General features: G+C 39.4%; 1 pseudogene; it reads right to left on the bottom strand.

The window, feature by feature from the left end:
- Window positions 1-3,235: 3,235 nt before the first annotated feature.
- Window positions 3,236-9,995, bottom strand: LOC118983038 (ATP synthase F(0) complex subunit B1, mitochondrial-like; annotated as a pseudogene).
- Between the last annotated feature and the right edge of the window lie 3,425 nt (window positions 9,996-13,420).

Here is a 13,420-nt window from a genome sequence, read left to right as displayed (position 1 = left end):
AGGAGGGTTCCTTTTTCTCCACAACCTCTCCAACACTTGTTGTTACTTATCTGGTTGATAATAACCATTTTAACATGTGTGAAGTGGTATCTCATTGTAGTTTTGATTTGCATTTCTCTAAGAGCTAGTGAAGTTGAGCACATTCAAATATCTGTTGGTCATTTGTATATTTTCTTGGGAGAAGTGTCAGTTTATGTCCTCTGCCCATTTTTTTAAAACAGTAGAAAACAAATTTTTAGTACACGTGCATGGGGAATTTGCATAAGGGTGAAAACTCCAGACAGTGAGGCGACACTAGGTGTATATAAGATTTTGGACAAAGAAAAAAAGATAGGGCTAGGAAATGGAGTCTTAGATTTTAGAAGTGAGAATAAGCAATTTGCAGGTAGATGAGGAAGAGCATAATGCACAGGCAGGCAAATTCTTGCTAGGTGGCTCAGGAACAGTGGGACACAGTGGGAATCTAGTAAACATGCTTCTGCTTGCTTAGAGCTTCCTGTCTAATGCTAAGGTGATTATGTTAAGGTTCACCTCCTCAAGCAGGTTTTTCTGTCTGAATCTCTTAGGCAGGAAAGGAGAAAGAGCCAAAGATTCTTTTTGAAACTTATTTCTTTTTTTTTTTTTAAAGATATTATTTATTTATCTTTAGAAGGGAAGGAGAGAGGGAGAGAAACATCAATGTATGGTTGCCTTTTGTGCATCCCCTGCTGGGAGTTGGCCTGCAGGGAACTGGACTGCAACCCAGGCATGTGCCATGACTGGGAATCGAACCGCAATCCTCTGGTTCGCAGGCCCGCGCTCAGAAACTTATTTCTTAATTAAAAATTAAAGGCAGCTTTCAGTTGGCAGACCTTGCCCCCGCTTTACTATCCAGAAATTGAAAGTAGCTACTACTGTTCAACTGGGTCTAAAGGTAGAAAGCCCGCACTTTCCAAGATGGTCATGTCCTTGCTGTGGCCAAAGCCATTTGACCCTATTATCTGAGAATGAATGTGCTTATTATACATGCGAATGTTTATGTGTTGCGACTTTCCTCTGTGGTTGGCTTTTTGAGGTTCCTGTCAGTGAGTAAAAGGTTCCGATAATCAAAAAGACTATGCTTTTAAATTTCTCAACAGTGGTGGGAAATGAAGATCCCAATTGTGTAGACCAACCTTTATTCAGACATGTGGGAAGACCTGCTTGATTTAAGAGTCCTGAGCTGTGGTGGGACTCTGCCCACAGAGCCTCCCCATCTGCCACAGATGAGAATAAGTCCACCAAGACATGATCTGCTTGGGGAGGAAAGGTGGCCGATCTCTCAAAGGAGAAGGGCCAAGAGCCTTTTCCTCAATGGGCTTTTATTGGGTTCAATTTGCACAGGAATATAGGTAAAGCTCATCAGTCATTGTCAGGTAATAAGGATCAAACAATAGACAAAATACAAAGAACTACAAGGGTTTATCCTGAGTCAGGGTCAGTTAGCTAAAGGGCTATAAAACTTTGGGAAATAAATTCATTTCCTGCTCAGACCCTTATCAGAAAATTTAATTAATATATATTTTTTTAGATTTTATTTATTTATTTATCTTTAGAGGGGAAGGAGAGAGGGAGAGAAACATCAATGTATGGTTGCCTTTCGTGTGTCCCCTGCTGGAAGTTGGCCTGCAAGGAACCAGCCTGCAACCCAGGCATGTGCCCTGACTGGGAATCGAACAGTGATCATCTGGTTCACAGGCCCGCACTCAATCCACTGAGCTACGCCAGCCAGGGCTAATTAATATTATTAATAATCAATAATAAGAACAACTATAGAATTGATATTCTACAATTAGAATAATATTCTAATTATTCTAGAATATATTAGAATATATTCTAATATTATTCTAATATTAGAATATTAGAATTCTAATATTCTAGAATATTCTAATATTCTAATATTCTTTGCTAAGAATATTCTTAGCAAAGCAGGTTTCACAGGATTTTATATATTCTTTCTTAGGTCTGATTGCCCCAGGGAACTGGCCCTTTCCAGCACAGGACTGCACTGTCCTCTGTCACTGTTTCAGGCTTAAGTCAGGCAGGGGAAGTAAGGCAGCCAAGAGATTAGGAAACTTCTCACAGACAGAATGAGGACTCAGGCTATGTCAAAGCCAAGGAGCGAGGGTCCATCATCCCCTTTTGCTGTAGCCCCCCAAGTCCTTCCCTGAGGGCCCCCATGACCGTGCCTGTCATAGGTCATCCTTCCCTCGAGGAATCTTACCCATCATTGGCTAACCTGCCTGGCTCAGAGCCAAACAGGGTAAAGTTAAGGGGGCAGAGATAGCACCACTATCTGACAAAGATGAATTTTGTATCCTTAGTGGCTTATGGACCCAAGGTCTCTCACTCAGTCATAGCCATGGGGGGTTATAGCTTCTGAAACCAGGCATTTACTGTTCTTGATTTCCAGGGCCATGACTTGCTTCTTGCTTTAGGACCCATCTCTGCAGAGCAGAGGAAGCAGCCAGCCATCTTCAGATCAACCCTAAAATGATCTCTTTATGTGTGTGTATAGGGTGGAGAGATCATGAGACAATATTTTGAGGACTGTGACAGAACTAAAAATCTCTTTGGTCCTCAGATTCAAATGCAACAATAGTTTGTATTTTTGTGTCTTTCTTAATATTTATGCACAAACAGAAATCTTTTTATATTGTTTTGGTTTTCACCATATAGATGTACTTCTAATCATCTGTTTTTTTAAATAAATAATAAAAGTTAAAGTTTCCCATTAGGTATCTACTTACTGTAAGACATTTAAAAATATAGAAGAGTATTGTATCATTGCTTCTACACAATGTCTAGTAATATTTTGGTGTTATTTCTTCAAACTTTTACACATGCATTTCTTTTTTCCTGCGTAATTTGATCAAATTGTATATATAATTTTGCTTTGTTTGTTTTTCCTATTCAACTTTCATTTTATTGTAAGATGACAGAATTAATGATCAATTTAAATGATAATTTGGTAGTCTTTAATCAGATACCAAATATTACTAAAAGCACACTACTTGTTCAGAAGTGACCATTGAACAATCCAAAATGCAGAGCAAGAAGGACAAGAAACATCTCACTGGCCAACAGATTGTTTTAATTCTGTCTTTAGATGGAACTTATGCTTTTCATTTTTAGATGGGGTACACTGGACTCCAGTAGAAGATGATACAGAAAGCTTTTGTCACAGCCTAGTTTCCACTCAGTTGAGTGTTTTTAGCTGTCTCAGTCTAAATCAATTTGTTTCTATAACTGGCTGTGCTTGGGCCTTCTTTGCAAGCAGCTTTAGATCTGCAGTGCACTTGGCAATTGTCTCCTTTTCCTGTTGTGCAGAGATGCTCTGCACCACATGCTTCTCCACCCAATTTATCATGTGCTCTTGCTCCTTCCAGTGCATCATGTTCTGCACTGAGATACGATAGTCCAGATGGAAGTGGACTATCCTCCTTCCATACTCTATGCAGTCATTCCCAGTAAGGAACCTCCAAGGCCATAGCAGTGTTACTCCTCTGGACATCAAAAAGGTAATGATGCTTTTGCACCAGGGCCTGCTGGGACTTCTCCAGATCAGTTGCATCCTGGATGTTTCTGATGGAAGCCTGTTATCATTTCTTCTAGTTGGGCACATTTTTGCCCATTGAATTTATCAGCAAATTCCCCAATAGAGGCACCATATTTTTTAACCATAAAGACACGCAGCCCTATTGTTGATATGGCAGAAATGGTCTCTGGAGTAACCACATATATTTGGATAGGAAAGACAGGATAAGCCCAGTTCCGAGCACTGTCTTTTTTTTTTTTTTTTATCTTGGCACGCCTATTATGTTGTAAGAGGCAGAGCCTTGATTGCCAGTGTTTTGAACTGTGCATCTGATAGGTTGGTGATCTCTTTATCACTTAGTTGTATTTTTTCTGGAGCTTTGATCAGTTCTTTTATTTGGGCCATTTTTTTTTTTTGTCTTGGCATGCCTATTATGTTGTAAGGGGCGGAGCCTTAAGTGTTCACCAGGATGGGGCAACCCATGTAGTTGCATTGTTATGCTGTAGGTAGGGGAGGAGTCTGGGTGGGAATAATGGTGCTTGCTCCATTCTCTCCCTATTTTCAGTCACTTCCCCCACTACCCACAATTTGGGTACCCAAATTGGGCCCTTCTGGTGCTGATTCCCAGGTGGGTAGGCTTGTATACATTCTAGGACTCTGTGGGTGTGTCCAGTGAACTCTCCTGTGAATCTGGGGGTTTCTCCTGCTGCCACCTCAACCCCCACTGGTGTTTTCGATTAGAGGTTTGAGGCTCTATTTCCCCATGCTTGAACTCTGGGTTTCATGGTCTGTCTCGCTCCCCCATTGTCCCCCCCAGTTTATCTGCATGCAAATGTGGGACCACCCAGTCCAAAATCTACCAACTCTTGGGGGCCACCAGCCACTGCCTTGCTGAGAGCCCTCTCTGCCCAACTGCCCATCTCTGCCCCTCCTTCCAGTCTGAATGTTTCTTCTTTAATTCCTTGGTTGTCAGACTTCCATACAGTTCAAATTTTCTGATTGTTTCTTGTTTTTAAATTTTTTGTTCTTCTTTTGGTTGTGTGAGGAGACACAGTGTATGTATCTATGCTTCCATCTTTGTCCCAAGTCCCCTTGTCCGTTTTTAAATTGGATGTTGTTTGCTGTTGAGTTGTATGAGTTCTTTATATATTTTGGGCATTAACCCCTTGTTGGAGCTGATGTTTGCAAATATCTTCTCCCATTAAGTTGGTTGCCTTTTTGTTTTGTTGGCATGGCAGTTTCTTTTGCAATACAGAAGCTTTTTATTTTATTGTAGTTCCATTCATTTATTTCTGCCTTTACTTCCCTTGCCTTTGGGGTCAAATTCATATGAAACTGTAAACACTCCACCAAAAAAAAACTATTAGAAACAATAAAAAAATAAAGTTGAAGATTTAATGGACCTTAGATCTTCTCTTAAGACCAAGGTCCATACATACATTTAGTACCTATGTTTTCTTCTATGTAATTCATTGTTTCAAGTCCTATATTTAGTTCTTTGAACCATTTTGAGTTACTTTTTGTATGTGGTGAACTAACAGCAATCTAGTTTCATTCTTTCCCATGTGGCTTTCCAATTTTCTCAGTACTTTTTATTGAACAGGGTTTAAAAAATAGATTGAATTTATTTATTTTTACAAAGAGGGTAAGGGAGGAGCAACACCAGTTTGTTGCCTGTCAAACACCCCCAGCCAGGGACCTGGCATGCAACTCAGGCATGTGCCCTGACCAGGAATCAAGCAGGTGACCTTTTGGTTTTCAGGATCATGTCCAACCCACTAAGCCACACCAGTCAGGCTTTTTTTCTCTCCATTATGTGTTTTGGTGCTGTTGTCAGTAATTATTTACTTATACAGATGTTGGTTTATTCCCACCCTCTTATTTCTGTTCCATTTGTCAGTGTATCTTTTTTCTGCAAATACTATGCTGTTTATATTATTATCACTTTGTAGTATAATTTGAAGTCAGGGAGTGTAATACCTCTGTTCTTTGTTCTTTATACTTTGGCTGTTTGGGGTCTTTTGTGGTTCCACACAAATCTGATGATTTTTTCATTCTATTTCTTTGAAAATGTTATTGAGGTTTGGGTGGGGAATGCATTAAATCTGTATATTGCCTTGAGAAACATGGCATTTTAACTATGCTGATTCTTCCAATGCGTGAATACAGAATACCTTTTCATTTCATTGTGTTTTTCAATCTCAATAATGCTTTGTAGTTTTCAGTATATATGTCCTTCACATTCTTTATTGTTTATTCCTGTGTATTATATTCATTTTGTTGCAATTGCAAAAGGAATTGTTCATTGCATGTCTGAAATTTCATTGTTAGAATATAGGAATACAGGGAATTTTTGTACATTGATTTTGTATTCTGCAACTTTATTCACTTATTGTTTCTAATAGTTTTTTTTTGATAGAGTCTTTACAGTATTCTGTATAAAGAATTATGTCATCTGCAAAAAGTGACACTTTCACTTCTTCATTTCTGACTTGGATGCCTTTTTTTTTTCTTGCCTGATTGCTCTGGCTTGGACTTCCAATACTATGCTGAATAAGAGTAGTGAGAGTGAACATTTTTGTCTTGTCCCTGATCTTAGAGGAAAATCTTTCCATTTTTCACCATGAAGTATGATACTAGCTGGGGTTTGTCATATAGCCTATATTACATTTAGGAACTTTCCTTCTGTATACATTTCATTGAGTGTATTAATCATGAATTGATGTTGTATTTCATCAAATACTTTTTCTGCATCTATTAAGACCATGTTTTTTTATCTTTTTTTGCTAATGTGGTGTATTACATCGATTGATTTTCATATGTTGAACCATCCTTGTGCCCCTGAAATGAACCCCATTTGATCATGATGTATTACTTTTTTAATGTATTGTTGTATTGGATTTGTTAGCATTTTGTTTAGGATATTTGTATCTGTATTCATAAGAGATACTGGTGTGTAGTTTTCTGTGTGTGTGTGCGTGCACGCGAGTATGTGTTATCCTTGCCAGGTTTTGGTATTGCAGTTATGTTGGTATCATAAAATGTATTAGGATGTATTGCCTCTTCAATTTTTTGAGGGAGTCTGAAAAGTATAGCTATCAAATCCTCTTTTAATGTTTTTAGAAATTACTAGTAAAGCCATCTGGTTCTGGACTTTTACTTTTTGGGAGGTTTTTGATGGTGGTTTCACATTCTTCACTGCTGATTTAGAGGTAAGGTGAGAGTAAAGAATAGTAACTAGGTGTAGCATGTGAGCAAATAGAGTTAAACACTACAGTAATAGAATTCAGGAACTTGTAAGGTGGTCTAAGGTCCAAGAGATGTGTTGTGAAGTGTTTACTGTTGTATAGAACAACTATTATTTACAATAATGTTAGATCAACATTCACATGACAGACTCTATGTGATCTGTCTGAATGGGGGTTTCAGAGCTTGGGTAGCATGCCAAAGGAAAGCAAGTGGCATGAAGTATAGAAAATTAGCAATACACTGTGGAGGAAAGAACAGGGGAAACCTGTCAAATAGTACAATATAACCAGCCAGGACTAAGAAACCTATACAGAAAGAGGAGGGATACAAAGATACTATTAAAATAAAAAAAGAAGTGAGAATAATGAAAAAAACAATAATAATATATCTATGCAGTAACTTGAGGCTTCTCTTCTATAGCAAAGTGAAATTTGTCTCTGTGTCACTATTGTTGAAATGCCCCCTCTTTAGGTCCNTTTTTTTATAGAGTCTTTACAGTATTCTGTATAAAGAATTATGTCATCTGCAAAAAGTGACACTTTCACTTCTTCATTTCTGACTTGGATGCCTTTTTTTTTTCTTGCCTGATTGCTCTGGCTTGGACTTCCAATACTATGCTGAGTAAGAGTAGTGAGAGTGAACATTTTTGTCTTGTCCCTGATCTTAAAGGAAAATCTTTCCATTTTTCACCATTAAGTATGATACTAGCTGGGGTTTCTCATATAGCCTTTATTACATTTAGGAACTTCTGTATACATTTCATTGAGTGTATTAATCATAAATTGATGTTCTATTTCATCAAATACTTCTTCTGCATCTATTAAGACCATGTTTTTTATCTTTTTTTTGCTAATGTGGTGTATTACATAGATTGATTTTCATATGTTGAACCATCCTTGTGCCCCTGAAATGAACCCCATTTGATCATGATGTATTACTTTTTTTTTTTAAGATTTTATTTATTTATTTATCTTTAGAGGGGAAGGAGAGGGAAACATCAATGTATGGTTGCTTTTCGTGCGCCCCGTGCTGGGAGTTGGCCTGCAGGGAACCGGCCTGCAACCCAGGCATGTGCCCTGACTGGGAATCGAACCGCGATCCTCTGATTCGCAGGCCCGCACTCAATCCACTGAGCTACACCAGCCAGGGCATGATGTATTACTTTTTTATGTATTGTTGTATTTGATTTGTTAGCATTTTGTTTAGGATATTTGTATCTTTATTCATAAGAGATACTGGTGTGTAGTTTTCTGTGTGTGTGTGCGTGCACGCGAGTATGTGTTATCCTTGCCAGGTTTTGGTATTGCAGTTATGTTGGTATCATAAAATGTATTAGGATGTATTGCCTCTTCAATTTTTTGAGGGAGTCTGAAAAGTATAGCTATCAAATCCTCTTTTAATGTTTTCTAGAAATTACTAGTAAAGCCATCTGGTTCTGGACTTTTACTTTTTGGGAGGTTTTTGATGGTGGTTTCACATTCTTCACTGCTGATTTAGAGATAAGGTGAGAGTAAAGGATAGTAACTAGGTGTAGTGTGTGAGCAAATAGAGTTAATCACTACAGTAATAGAATTCAGGAACCTGTAAGGTGGTCTAAGGTCCAAGAGATGTGTTGTGAAGTATTTACCATTGTATAGAACAGCTATTATTTACAATAATGTTAGAGCAACATTCACATGACAGACTCTATGTGATCTGTCTGAATGGGGGTTTCAGAGCTTGGGTAGCATGCCAAAGGAAAGCAAGTGGCATGAAGTATAGAAAATTAGCAATACACTGTGGAGGAAAGAACAGGGGAAACCTGTAAAATAGTACAATATAACCAGCCAGGACTAAGAAACCTATACAGAAAGAGGAGGGATACAAAGATACTATTAAAATAAAAAAAGAAGTGAGAATAATGAAAAAAACAATAATAATATATCTATGCAGTAACCTGAGGCTTCTCTTCTATAGCAAAGTGAAATTTGTCTCTGTGTCACTATTGTTGAAATGCCCCCTCTTTAAGTCCCACTATGGTCCTTTCACAGTTCCCAGTTATTTGTGTCTCTTGTGGGTAAAAGAAAACCAAGCAACAAACAAACAATCCAACCCACACACACAAAAAAAGTCAGGAGAAAGGAGGAATATGTGAAAAGTTTGGGAAGAAAGGAAGAAGGACTAAAACCGGACAAAAAGAAAGGAGAGGAACAAAGTATTGAAAGATAGAGCAATAATACAATTAAAAATATATAAGATTACTTAGAAAAGAAGTTGCTAAAAAAAAATATTTCTTTGTCGGTTTCAAACTGTCCAAACCGGTTTTTCTGGTTGCAGCACGACCTCTCTGTGGGCTGGGATGCAGGTGCACACACTCATGCACCTGCACCAGCCAGGCTACCGGATTGGGGTGCATGCACCTGCACCCCCAGCAGGCTGCCTGGGTCCCACGGGATCTGGCACTGTCCTTCCCAGCCCTGTGGCGGGACCCAAGTGCTCCCGCCCCTCCTCTGGCTGGGTGCTAGGCTGTTTGGGCGGTGAGGCAAGTTGCTGTCGCAGAACACCTCAGTTCACTTTCCAATAAAGACTTCTCCACAAAGCCTGCCTGCGACGACAGTGTCCTCGATTCTCCTGGGCTGGCGGGCTGGTGACCACAGAGTCTGCAAGTGAACATGGCCCTCTGCTCTTGTTACCCTTTACATAAACTTAAGCAGACAGGTCTCTGCCCGGTATTGCCCAGCCTTGCTTAGACGGGGAGCGGGGAGTCAGTTCTCTCCCACGGACCCTGTAGCAGGCCCACGGCTCCCACAGAGTCTGTTGTAGACCCGCCAGGTGTCGGGCTTCCGGAGTTCCCTCCTCAGCAGGCACCCCGCCGCTGGTCCCAAACTGAGGCCTCCGTTTCCCAGCAGCGGCAGCAGCACCGAGGCTGTTAGGCGCTGGCCGAGGTCGCTGGCTGCCACTTTTTGTCTGTACTCACGTACCAGGCCGAGGGCGCAGGCCGCCACTGCAGAGGCCGCGGGTGCAGCTGCTTTTGTCCTCACATCCCTCACTTAACCTGCGGCTGTCTGGTCGCTCCAGCACACTCTCTGGTCTCTTATTTTCATAAATGCTAGAGAATTTTTGGTTGATAATGCTGTTCCTCAGTAGATCCGCCTGGATTTTCTACCAGGTGTGCGGGAGCCAGATTCCCTCTGTGCTACTCTTTCGCCATCTTGAAACCTCTCTCTGATGTTTTCTTTAGTTATGCAGCAGCTATTTAATTTGATGTAGTCCCATTTGTTTATTTTCTTTTTTTTAGATTTTTCTTTATTTTTATTTATTTATCTTTTTAGAGAGGAAGGGAAGGAGAGAAGGAGAGAAATATCAATGTATGCTTGCCTCTTGTGAGCCCCCCGCTGGGAACGGCCCTGCAACCCAGGCATGTGCCCTGACTGGGAATCGAACCACGATCATGTGGTTCGCAGGCCTGCACTCAATCCACTGAGCTACACCAGCCAGGGCTGTTTATTTTCTTATTTGTTTCCAATGTCGTAAGAGACATATCAGCAAAAATATTGGTATGTGATATATCTGAGATTTTACTGCCTTTGTTTTCTTCTAAGATTTTTATGGTTTCATGACTTATATTTATGGATTTTATCAATTTTGAGTTTATTCTTGTGTACAGTATAAGTTGGTGGTCTAGTTTTATTTATTTTTTTTGCACATACCAGTGCAGTTTTCCCAGCACCATTTATTGAAGAGATTGTCTTTGCTCCATTGTATGCTTTTTTTCACCTTTGTCAGTTATCTACTGATTATAAAGGCATGGGTTTATGACATGGACACTGGCCAGCAGTGTCCGCAGCGTTATGGATGAGACAAGACAGACTGCTGAGTCCCGTGGAGGAAAGGGACAGCACAGCCACCCTCTCAAGGGGAGAGCACCCCGACCCTTGCCCTGACAGGCTTTTATCAACTTTCTAATATCATACATCAAAGAAGGTTTTCATTCATTATGCTTAGGTTTGCTTTAGGTAATTACTTTTTACAGAAAGCAATGAAAAGGAAGTTACTGATTACTTCTTACAGATTAACAAGGAAAAAATGTTGCAAATGCAAGGGAAGGATAAGAGTAATTGGTCTGGTTACACTTCAGTCCTTGGGAGAATTAGCACAGACTTCAGGGAGTTACTTTAAATATATGCAGTAAGCATTTGTGGCCTGAACTCAGGGTGAGGGAGTTTTAGCAAGAGCAAGTCTCAAAGCAGCCTAGGCATAATGCAGGCCTTATTTCCCGCGGGAGAACCGATCCGTGGGTTTGGCTCCTGCATGCCACAACACGCCTGTTGGTCTTTTCAGTAGGGCTGAGCCACAGTTGTCATTGCCAGGCAGATTGGTTCCCTATAGGTTTATTGCTAGGCTCTCTTCCTGTTCCATTGATCTATATGTCTGTTCTAATGCTGGTACCAGGCTGTTTTTATTAGTGACCTTATAGTGTACAAATAAGTAGAAGCATATGCCGAGTTCATGGAATGGAAAAATTGACATCATTAAAATGTCTTTTCTACCCAAAGCAATCAATACATTCAACACAATTCCTATTAAAATACCGGTTATATTTTACCAAACTAGAATAAAATTTTCAAAAATTCATATGGAACCACTAAAGACCCCATATAGCCTCAGCAGTCTTACAAAAGAAGAACAAAGCTGGAGGTATCACAACTCCTGATATCAGACTATACTATAAGGCCACTGTAATAGTTTTATCCTGTACGTTTGTATCCCTAAGCAATGTGTTTAGTTTTTTTGCTACTGGATATTATAAAAATTGTTTCATACTATATGGCATAGTCCCTGATTTTTTTCACTTAATAGGACATTTATAGTATTCATCTATGTTAAGTGCACAGTCCTCCAGACTGCATAATATGCCCGAGACTTCTGACACCTGGTGAAAATTCAAGGGATCCAAGAGTCATCCTCATTTCAGATCAGCCAGTTACAAATTTGAGGATCTTCATGGACTCCCTCAAATTTGGTAATTGACTAGAACAACTCACCCAACTCAGGAACCTAATACTATATGTATGATTAGTTTTATTATAGCATAAGAATACCAGCAAAAGGATTAGAACCAGCCAAAGGAAGAGACACAGGGCCGAATCTGGGACGGTTCCACAGGTGAAGTTTCCATGTCCTTGGGTGCATTTTCCTGTCATTCATGCATGACAGTACAGGGTGGGTCCAAAGTAGGCTTACATCTGGGAGTATGCAAAACACAGAGTTTATTCTTACAGTGTTATTTTCTACATGAACAATGATAAACCTACTCTGCCTTACCCTGGATGCATGGAATATTGCCAGTCCAGGATGTTCTCCTGAGCTTCAGTGTCCAAAGTTTTTAATTGAGGCTTAATTACATAGGCATGATTGATTAAGCTATTGCACATAAGGTTGAACTTAATGTCCAGCTTTCTACCTTTCTATGGAGTCTGATTTCATCTGACCCATGGACCCAACCCTTTAATCATATAATTCATCTTTCTGGCATGAGCAACTCCCACCAGGAATCACTGAGTAAATGTAAACAGTCAAGTGTGGTCCAAGGGCCTCACTATGAAAACAAAGACACTCCTATCTCTTGGGAAATTCCAGGATCCAGGAGAGATGCCTGACCTCCTTTAGAGAAAGTTACTTATTTTTACTACATAATAGTGAATGTAAAATTGTACTATATTTTTAGTTTTTATTAATTAGATTTAACATTTTTTAAAGTATATTTGCTATTCTTACTCTTTATATGAAATTTTGCCACTTTGTCACTAGGCTGTTTAAGTTATTTTCTTAATACTTAATTATTTTGATAGGAGTCATTTATTTATTTACATACAATTGTAAAATATGAATAATCAAATGTATTACCATCTTAACTTCTTTGAGTATAAAAATTCATTGGCATTAAGTTCATTCACATGGTCGTACAGCCATCACTGCATTCAACTGCAGAATTTTTTCGTCTCTCAAAATGAAACTATGTCCTCATTAAATAATAACTCTCAATTCCTTTCCCCCCCATCTCTATGAATTTCAATACTCTAGGGAACTCATATGAGTCAAATGATACAATGTTTGTCCTTTTGTGTATGGCTTATTTACTTTACTTAGTATGGTGTCCTCAAGGTTCATCTACGTTGTAGCATGTGTCAGAAGTTTCTTTTTAAGGCTGAATAATACTCTCTTGTATACATTTACTGTATTTTATCTATCCATTCATCCATTGATGGATACTTGGGTTGCTTCCATCTTTTGGCTATTGTGAATACTACTACTAGGAACATGGTGTACAAATATCTTTAAGTCTCTGAAGATTTTGGGTAGATACCCAGAAGTGGAATTGCTAGATCATATGGTAATTGTATGTTTAATTTTTTTGAGGAACTGCCATACTGTCTGTTAGGTCAGAGTCACTCAAGAAACCAGACGCAGCAAGCTAAGGAGCAGGGTTTATTAGCTGGGAATAAGAGGGAAAAGTGGAGCCAACAAAGGGAGGTTGGGACTCAAGAGTGCTGGGGATTATGGAACGTGTAGCAAACAAAGGGAGGTTAGGATTCGCTCGGTTGTTCTTAAGGCAGGTTTTTGAGTGCAAAAACC

The sequence above is a fragment of the Sturnira hondurensis genome, unplaced genomic scaffold (genome assembly GCF_014824575.4).
Source record: "Sturnira hondurensis isolate 20B ecotype Veracruz unplaced genomic scaffold, ASM1482457v3 Scaffold0002597, whole genome shotgun sequence".
Lineage (NCBI taxonomy): Eukaryota > Metazoa > Chordata > Mammalia > Chiroptera > Phyllostomidae > Sturnira > Sturnira hondurensis.
Note: the sequence above shows the minus strand (reverse complement) of the source record. Positions and strands in the feature narration are given on the sequence as shown.